The sequence below is a fragment of the Lactuca serriola genome, chromosome 8 (assembly GCF_051521515.1).
Source record: "Lactuca serriola cultivar US96UC23 chromosome 8, Lser_US96UC23_V15, whole genome shotgun sequence".
NCBI lineage: Eukaryota > Viridiplantae > Streptophyta > Magnoliopsida > Asterales > Asteraceae > Lactuca > Lactuca serriola.
This window is the reverse complement of record NC_136415.1, coordinates 37,261,296-37,272,249: the sequence shown is the minus strand read 5'-3', so window position 1 is coordinate 37,272,249 and position 10,954 is coordinate 37,261,296.

Below are 10,954 nucleotides of genomic sequence, written 5' to 3'. Positions count from 1 at the left end.
TAGAAACCAATCAAGGCTCTGATACCACTGATGGGTTTTAGCTATAAGAACATCCTATGTGCTCATACAAACCCTAATGCTTGGATCTAGGTTTCTCTATTGTACATGCAATTCATCCAAGACTATAAACCCTAGATCTAGCATATGATAATCAATATAACATATAATTAGGGTTTAGATCATACCTTGATTGTTATGTAGCAATAACAATCTCAAATCCTCCTTGTATTGACTTTAGAAAGCTTAGAGTCACAAATGTCACTCCTCTAATGGTTCACAAACACCAAGAGGAAGAGGATGAAGAGAGAAGAGAAGGAGGCTGCCCAAAACGTGTGTAAACCCTAGAAGAAAGCTTGTCCACGTTTCTGGGGCATAAGGGCTCTATATATAGTGAGGCTATTAAGGTTATCTAACAAGGAAACCCTAATTTGGATGCTTAAGCCCTAAGCAACCCATGGACTCCTTTCCTTAAAGGTCTTGGACAATTTCTAATGGGTTTCCCCATAGAATTCGTCCAACCTTATAATATAAGGCAATCCATAGCCCAATTGCAATTATCTTATAATTACAATTCCAGTCCCTTAAGTTTAATTAATCTCTTTTAGTCACAAACTTAATTCTTATTAATTCTTGACTAATATTAATTAAACAATATGATTTATCCTTTAATATATTATTCTCATAATATATTAATAAATCATATTTAATCCTTTCTCTCCATAATTCATCCTATCAAGTTGCTTTGGTGAAGGCAACCCAAAAGGACCATGCACCATCGGGTCAAGTACATACCAAAATAGTTATGGACTTAGACACTAATCCAACATTTTCAACCTACAATAATAAAGTTATTATGTTTCATCATCAAACAATTAATCCAATTACCCATCCCTATTATCTTATTTATTTCTTAAGGATCCACCTTAAGAATCATCTATCATTCACTCATTCATTCCTAAGTATTTTCCTAAGGAATAGGAACGTAGTCCATCACTGCAGGGGTTATATAACAGGCACTAAGTCCATAGCTGTCGAGGTTATTTGTTAGGCACTAAGTCCATAGCTACCAGGTTTTATCTCTTTTATTGACAGTATTATTTTAGGGAGTCCACCCACAATACATGTCAATGGGTTTTTAGAGTACATTTGATGAACATATCGTTCACAACACCTATAGGTTACGAGCCTGCTAGTGTTCCACTGGGTTGTCTATAATAGTCTGTGGTTGTCATCTTTACTCTGCTAGATGCCTGGGCCATCATTTGGGTCATCGCTTCTCATCATCTTTCACCTCTCATCATCTATATCATCTTTCATCTATCATCTCATCTCATATTTAATCTACCCATCTTTACCCATCATAATTATAGGTATAAAATATGTATACAGTTTAAATCGAATAACACATGTCTATTTTGTTCATCCAACATAGATATCAAGAACACATATAATATACACACGTAGCACGTAATTTATATTAAATACTTCATATCTATGTGTAAGATGAAAGTAACTATTCACTCACTTGTTAAAGTGATGACTCGAAATTTGTACAACGCTTCGCTTCTAACAATCGTCTTTTCCTTCGACGAAACCTAGTACCATTAGTGTTAGATTTTAGTCTAATATTTATTGAGACTATTTACGAGCGATATTGTTTTCTAAGTGTTAAACAATACTTTTCAACCACTATGTACAGATAGGAGCAAGACATGAAACACCAGAGGGCAGGGCCATTTTGGCATTATAGCACTTCTGAAATCCACCAACTCTATGCGGCCCTTCAAACCAGATTCCCCGTACCTCGATTAGTTAAAATATATTATAATAACACTTTGTATATTATATTTTATAACATATATATATATATATATATATATATATATATATATATATATATATATGTTTATAAGTTCATAATAACAATATTGAACTTAAACATAAGCTATACTTAATGTAGGGTAAGCATAACTCACTTACTAGGAGGTTTGGATAGGAACCAGGCTCTGCGCGGGCAGAACTTCTGAGCCGAAAGCTCTTCTTCTCGGAGCCTTTTGGTGCTTCGGGACTCGCCTATAGCACTTGGGAAGTGGTAGGGAATGGGAGGGACTAAGAGGGGTGTTTGAGAGAGAAAGAATGGGAAAGGTGTGAATTTTTGGGTTGATTTGCGCCTCTATTTATAGGCTACGTCCGGTTTGAACGTGGGGCGTTCCCTTGCTAAACTCTGGGAGTTCATAGCCAGGTGTCATCATCTGGTGCCAAGCCGTGGTGAGGAAGCAGTGGCTCAGATCGCGCCACGTGTCGCTCGTTGGTTACTCCAAAAACTAATTATCTTCTAAAATCCGTAACTTTTGCATACGAGCTCCGTTTTTGACGTTCTTTATATCCACACGTAGGTATAGACGGGATATACAACTTTTTTTAGACTACGTCAGCTAATTTTGAATTTACTTTTTAAAGTTATATTTTAATAGTCTTAAACAGTTAAAATCCGTTAAAATTCATAACTTTTTCATCCGACGTCCGTTTTTGGCTGTCTTTATATCGTTGAGATCCTATTAAAGAGATATTCAATTCTCATTTAGGTTGTGTCGGCTAAAAATCGATCGATCTAAAATTCGAATCCGGGTTGTGCATTGTTATGCTAAATCTTAGAAAAATCATAACTTCCTCATACATAGTCAGATTTGGACGTTCTTTTTATGCGCGCTCTCGGTTTAGTGTATACTACAACTTTTGTTTAGATCACTAAGGCTAAAAAGTATTTTATGGAAACTCACTTTTTAGGTCACACAGCGTCATGTCGGTTTTGTTGCAAAACTTCGACTGGTCATAACTTCTTCGTTATAACTTGAATTTCAGCGTTCTTTATATATACGGAACCCTTGTGACATATACTATAACTTGGTTAAGATTATGTATTCTAAATAATCTTCCCTCAAAAAGTAATTTTTTACGCTTATTGTCTCTAAATTGACTTGCCCGAACCTGCGACGTTAGAGCTCGTGCTTATCCAGTTGAATAAAAATGTTTTTCAGGTACTTCAATGATTTGTAAAATGGACAAGGGTTAACTGTACTTGTAGCACCCGGTTCCTGGTATGCATTTCATTTAACTATTTTTCATAGTTTGGACTAAGACTCGGCGGATTGATGGCCAAACTCGTCGAGTAGTAGCGACTTGGACCCGGGGGTTAAGTGGTGGACTCATCGAGTCGGCGACATGACTCGACGAGTAGACTCTGGCTTGACAAAGCCCTAATCCAAGGGTTTGCACCCTATTTAAACATCTTATTCAGCCTCCCTCGTCCCTTATGCTCCCAGAACCCCCTCACATCAAACCCTAATCGTCATTGGTGAAGATCTAAGACCTTTTTAGTGATTTTTGGTGGTTTGTGGTGGCAAGAAGGAAGGAGAATCTTGGGGAACCAAGAGATTGGCCAGAGGAGTTAAACTTGTGCATCATCTACAGTTCTTGGAAGGTATAAAGTCGACACCTTGCTCCTTCTTGTATTAGATCCCTTTTTGGGGAGATTTAGGGATTTTATAAGCCATTCTTGGTGACCAACCATGATTGCAAGCATGATGGGGGTTAAGGTTTCAGATCTAGGATCATTAAAGGGTTAGAAGGTAGAAAGGGACTGCCTTTGCACCCATGGAAAGCCTCATGCAACTCAAGAGTTTCTTTTAGGGTCTTTTTAGCTCATAATCCCATTCATGCACGTAAAGTTCGTAACTTTACGTGCTAGATCGATCTTAGGAGCCTAGATCTATCATTTGGACAAGTGTTGTACATCAGAAATTGAGAAATGAGACTTGGACAAGCTCGACTCGACGAGTTGTTCTTGGGACTCGGCGAGTCCGAGGCTTGACGTCCCTTTTTCTGTTAGGGTTCAAAGAAACCTAGTGAGTGTTAGAATGGCCTTAGAAGGGTCCGGGGGAGTGACCCAACACATTGGACTTAGCCATAGACCTGGAGTTCATAGGACTCGACGAGTGTATGAGCAGACTCGGCGAGTCCAAGGCAATCTCCCAACTGTTGAAGATGAACTCGACGAATTGTTCATACAACTCGGCGAGTCAAGGACATGACTTGTTTGTAGAACGAGGATGAACTCGACGAGTTGTTTATACAAATCGGCGAGTCGGATGAAGGTTCATTCGAGGTTGTTTTAGAAGGAGAACTCGTCGAGGTATTGCTAAACTCGACGAGTAGAGGCGTGAGGAAGGACAGATGAAGAGTAGGGACTCGACGAGTTGGAGGCCCAACTCGGCGAGTCAGGTCAACTGGAAGTTGACTTTGACTTTGACTTTGACTTGGTAAGGGGTAATACAGTCATTTTACCCTAAGAACAGTTATTAGTGTCTGACTAAGTGTTTTATGGGAATTATAGTCGAAGGATCACCGGAGCAGCAGTCAGAAATCTGTCGATCAGCTTTTCAGTAGTAAGCCTTACGAGGTGAGTTACCTTCCAGTAGGGGTGGGTCTAAGGCACCAATGCCGGCCCACCGGTAGGTGATTATGGTTGAGATGGTTATCTATGTGATAATTGTCTGGTTGCTATATCTGTGTTGAGTACGTGTTAAGTAGTAGTAGGGCACACTAGCCTTGGTTACCGGTTGAAAGATACCGATGACGATTACCGGTTGAAAGATACCGAAGGGGTGGATAAAACCCATGCATGTATAGTAGTATGATTATGATATGTCATTATGTGACTCAGTATGCTTATGTATGTTATTATGAAACCAATATGTCTATGACCTGTAATATGTGATAGGGATAAGGGTGAAATAGTCCCCAAATACCGGTTTGTAATATGTGATAGGGATAAGGGTGAAATAGTCCCCAAATACCGGTTGAAAGATACCGAATGGGAGGTTAGTTCCTGGATACCGGTTGAAAGATACCGAAGGGGAGAGTAGCTCCCAGTTACTGATTGTAAGATACCGAAGGGGAGGATAGTTCCCGGTTACTGGTTGAAAGATACCAAAGGGGAGGGTAGCTCCCAGCTACCGGTTGAAAGTTACCGAAGGGGAGGGTAGCTCCCGGTTACCGGTTGAAAGATACTTATGATTTTGTGCTATGGGTATGATGGGGGAACTCACTAAGTTTTGTGCTTACAGTTTCAGTTTTGGTTTCAGGTACCTCTTCGTCTAAGGGGAAGGAGCCGGCGGTGTAGCAACGCATCACACACACACATGTTTTCCGCATGGAGTCTCCTGGGAATGTACTCTGATTTATTTCACTTTTGACAAAATGGTTTTTATGGTGACATGTTTTGGATTATTGAGACATTGGTTGTGACATGAGATGACATTATGAATGTTTTTATATCGATGGTTTTTATGTTATAATTTATTTAAAAACGAAATTTTTGGCCTTGAAATTTGGGGTGTTACAAGTTGGTATCAAAGCCCTGGTTTGAGGGATTCGGGCACACACTCGGGGGTGTATGAACTCAAGCTGTGGGGCTAAAGGATTTTTTTAAAAGAAATGGTTTTCTAAATCTAAGAAAAAGAGTTTGAGAAAGAACAAGTTGTGTGATGCGTGCGACCAGCCGGGCTCAAGTAAGTTTTCCCCAGGATACCCATACTTGTTATGTTATGTTATATGATTTATGACTCTGAGAACTGCATGCTAGATTAGGGCTAAGGATCTAGAAGGATGCCTTTTATGCCTGATATATGTTTCTGAGAACTGCATGCTAGATTAGGGCTGAGGATCTAGGAAGGCTGCCTTATATGCCTGTTGTATGAGCTGCATGCTAGGACTACCTAGTCAACAATAGGATGGTATGGTTAGGTAATGGTTGATATGGTTACTCGATTCATGAATGTTGCTTGCTTTGTGCTATAAGGGTCCTGACTAACTTCAACTAACTAGTGAGAGGATATGTAACAACATCCGTAAGCTAGTTAGGGGGAGGATGGTAAGGACTCCTGGTGCAGCTGATGGCGGAGAGTAGGTCAGAGAGTGCCCTAGGGAAGCCTAGGATGAGAATAGTTGGAAAGGGATATTGGTTAAGGGACTTGGTGAAGTCGAAGTAATCCTTGAGGAAAGTACGGATAGATGTGGAAGGTAGTATGGGCCCGTAATACTGAAAGCAGAGGATCCGTACTCGAGTCAAGGAGGGCCGAGATGGAACCAAGAATCTTGGATAATGTGTGAGACCTCTCAGGGTATGTTTTGATCCTGACATTTATGTGTTTATTCTCAGTATGGTGGTCACACGACATGGAGTAGGAGGCTCAGGATCTGGGTCAGATCGGGATCGGGATCCGAGCAGGTTGATGATGGATTACGTGAGTTCATCACGTCTGAGATTACGAGAGGCATCCTCGAGTCGACCCCGATCATTTTTGGGTCAATCAAGGAGGGATCATCGAGCTGATGGAGGATCGCCTTCGAGCATTCAGGAGTGATTTGGCGTCTGGCCAGGCGAGTACACGCACATTGTCCTTCAAGGACTTTAGAGGGAGTGGTGCGCCGGATTTTCACGGGGTGAAGGATGTCATTGCTTCCAGGAGATGGATTGCAGACATTGAGTCTGCACAGTTGACGAGCTTCTGCCCAGAAGGGTCGAAGGTCCTCTTTGCGGCGGGATGTCAGAGAGACAGAGCTAAAGATTTGTGGGAGTCGGTTGGTGACTCATTGGGAGCCCTGGCCATCGATGCTATGACCTGGTCATACTTTGTGACCAGATTCAGGGTGGAGTTTGTGCCAGCTGTAGAGCTTCAGTAGCTGGCCAAGGAGTTTTTGGACATGAGACAGACTACGGAGACTGTGGCGGAGATCACCGCCAAGTTCCAGGATAGGGCTCTTTTGGTGCCCCAGTATGCTGAAGATGAGGATACGAGGAGGACACGCTATCACGACATGTTGAGAGCCGACATCCGGTAGCATGTCAGCTTCTCGGCATGCCCGACCTTGGACTCTAGGATTGCCAGGGCGCGAGAGAGGGAGATCGATTTGGAGCACCTCAGGAAGAGAAGGCTGAGACTGGGTAGGTTACAGGGGTTTCGGGGAAGAAACCCAAGGGATTCAACTCTAGTTCGAAGGGCCAGCAGGGTCGGGACCGTTGTGGAAAATGCGGTCGGTCACACGAGGGAGCTTGTCACACTGGGTCGGGTTCCAGCTGCTATAAGTGTGGCAAGGCGGGGCATTTTGGCAGGGATTGTACTGCCCCCGCCCCCACAGTGCAGATGACGGACCTGATTTGCTTTCATTGCAATCAGAGGGGCCACAAGAAGGCCAATTGCCCTAGATTTACAGTAGCGACAACAGCAGTGCCAACAACGACACCGACCCCAGCAGCAGCACGGGTTATGGATAGCCAAAAGGCCAAGGTAGAGGCTCCAGTGGTGCAGATCCGAGCATTTCAGTCGACAGACGAGGAGGCACGCGATGCACCCGATGTGGTGACGGGATTGTTCATTGTGAATGGTATCCCGGTTCAGGTGTTGTTTGACTCGGGCGCTACCCAATCGTTTGTTTCTCTTGCGCTTAGCAAGAAGTTTCCTGAGTCTTCGGGCATGCTAGACTGCTCTCTAAAGGTCGAGATTGCGGACGACCGGTCAGTGCGAGCATCAGAGGTCTACCGGGATTGTGTATTGAGGTTGTTCGAGGAACGTTACCTGGTAGACTTAGTTCCCATACCTTTGTAGGGGAACAAGGTTATTATTGGTATGGATTGGCTAAGCCCCAATGGGGCAGTGATCGACTATGCTCAGCACTTGGTGCGGTTCAGGACCCCAAAGGGAGGAGAGCTGGTGATCTAGGGTGAGAGGCCATAACGAGGACCAGCTTTATGTTCAGCAGCGAGAGCGAGGCGCTACCTCCAGCAGGGTTGCACAGGATTTGTCGCCTATGTCACGGATACCCGGGGGGCGTAAGGCGACGGTTGGCGATGTGCTCGTGATACAAGAGTTTGTGGATGTATTCCCCGAGGAGTTGCCTGGGATACCTCCGGAGAGGCAGGTGGAGTTCAGGATCGACCTCCTCCCTGGTGCGACTCCGATAGCCAAGGCACTGTATCGGTTGGCTCCTCCTGAGATGCAGGAGTTGTCTACACAACTGCAGGAGCTGTTAGACAAGGGATTCATCAGACCGATCAGTTCACCTTGGGGAGCCCCGATTCTATTTGTGAAGAAGATGGACGAGTCGCATCGGTTGTGTATAGATTACCGGGAGCTGAATAAGGTAACGGTGAAGAACTGTTACCCACTCCCGAGGACTGATGAGCTCTTTGACCAGCTACAGGGAGCGTGTTCGTTCTCCAAGATTGATCTGCGTTTAGGATATCATCAGATGAAGGTCAGAGAGGAGGATGTGCATAAGACCGCGTTTCGGACGCACTATGGCCACTTTGAGTTCGTGGTGATGCCTTTTGGGCTCACCAATGCTCCTTCCACGTTCATGGATCTCATGAACCGCGTGTGCAGACAGATGTTGGATCAGTCTGTGATAGTTTTCACTGATGACATCTTGGTTTATTCCAAGACGCAAGAGCAACATGAGGAGCATTTGCGGGAGGTTTTGGGTACTTTGAGGAGGGAGAACTTGTATGCTAAGTTCTCCAAGTGTGAGTTTTGGTTGCGTGAGGTGCAGTTTCTTGGGCACCTTGTCAACCAGGACGGGATTTTAGTGGATCCGGCCAAGGTGGAGACCGTGATGAGGTGGGAGGTCCCGAGGTCTCCATCTGAGATTCGGGGCTTCCTGGGGCTGGCAGGCTACTATCGGAGATTCATCCAGGACTTATCCAAGGTAGTCGTACCTATGACCAGGCTGACAAGGAAAGTCGTTGTCTTTCGCTGGGGGACTGAGCAGCAGGTTGCGTTTGAGACATTGAAATAAAGATTGTACGAGGCGCTAATCTTAGCCCTGCTGGAGGGCATGGAGGATTTTGTAGTGTACTGCGATGCGTCCATCTCGGGTTTGGGTGCGGTATTGATGCAGAGAGGGCATGTTATTGCTTACGCTTCGAGACAGCTGAAGCCTCACGAGGCGAACTACCAGACGCATGATTTGGAGCTGGGGGCGGTTGTTTTTGCCCTCAAGATTTGGCGTCATTACCTCTATGGGGTTTGTTGTACCATTTACACAGACAACAAGAGCCTGAGGTATCTCATGTACCAGCCGAATCTGAACACGAGGCAGCGTCGATGGTTAGATGTGGTGAAGGATTATGATTGTGAGATCCTTTACCTCCCGGGAAAGGCCAATGTGGTGGGCAATACGCTTAGTCGCAAGGCAGCGCCGATTAGAGATATCTGTATGTCGATGACCGTGGTGACTCCGTTGTTGGAGTAGATTCGAGAGGCCCAACAGGAGGCTATGAAGGAGAAACATCGGAAGAGCGAGCGTATTGTGGGTTAGGTTTCCTCCTTCGACTATGATAGCCGAGGGTTGTTGACCCTCCACCGTAGGGTGTGAGTCCCCTATCATGGAGGCGTGTGTCAGACATTGATGGAGGAGGCGCACAAATCCAGGTTTTCTATCCATCCCGGGGCGACAAAGACGTATAGGGATCTTTGTCTCGACTATTGGTGGCCCTGCATGAAGCGGGATGTAGCATGGTATGTGGAGCGGTGCTTGACTTGCAGGAAGGTCAAGGCCGAACATCAGAGGCTACACGACAAGATGCATCCGTTGGATATTCCCATGTGGAAATGGGAAGATATCACCATGGACTTCATCACGAAACATCCCAGGACCGCATGGGGAGTGAATTCCATATGGGTCATTGTGGATCGGTTGACCAAGAGCGCCCATTTTATACCGATCCAGGAGAGTATATCGGCCGAGAAGCTGGCCGACATCTACATTCGAGAGGTGGTGGAACGGCACGGGGTGCCAGTGTCAATGATTTCAAACAGGGACGTGCAGTTTACTTCCAGGTTCTGGAAGAAATTCCACGACGAGTTGGGTACTCGCCTTTACTTTAGCACCGCTTTTCATCCGCAGACGGATGGTCAGAGCGAGCGAACCATCCAGACTCTGGAGGATATGTTGCAGGCATGTGTGCTAGACTTCGGTGGTAGCTGGTGTTGGGTCAAAAATATGGTTTATACTTTACTTTTCTAGGAAAATGTATTTTTGTGTCTTGGACTGTAAACAACTTGGTGTTTACGGCCGTATACGTGTTTACGACCGTAAACAGGTTTACGACCGTAAACCCATTCACGGCCCATGTTCACCAAGCTCATGTTTTTCATGTATATATATAGGTGTTAGGGTTGAGGAGTAGAGTGATGAACAGAAAAGGAGTGTACGAACCTGGGTTCGAATTATGTTACTCCTAACAAACCTGTCGTTGAGAAATACAGGCCGGGGATCGAACCTGGGTGTCCTGCATCTTTCACTCAGCGCCTCACCACTTGGTCTACCTTGCCACATGTTACTTTCCTTCCGTTTTTAATTGAAAAACTCTCATTTTCGAACCCAGTTTCGCAAATTTGTCACTTTTAACCCCAAAACTCAATTTCTTTTAATTTTAAATTCCTTTTTCATCCAAAATTAAAATAAAATAAAATAAAATAAATAATAATAATAATAATAATAATTAAAATAAAAATTATTTTTGACTTTTTATTTAAAATTTTGACTTTGACTTTCAGGTTTGACCTTTGATTTTAAACTTTGACTTTCTCGTTTGACTTTTAAAATTTCAAATTTAGCTTTTCGGTTTGACTTTTAAGTTTGATTTTTTCAAGTTTGACTTTTTAAATTTGACTTTTAAGGTTGACTTTTGAGAAAAAGGGCATTTTTAAATTTGACGTTTAAGTTTTATTTTAGCTTCGAGTTGTGCTTTTAATGGCTTTTGAGGTCAACAAGGGAATTGAAGACATGAAAAAGAATCGTTAGGATATGTTAAGACATAATTTCAACATGTTCAACTACATTCTCGGAGAAACCATGGAGGCTCAGCTGCAGCGATTTACCACACTCACTA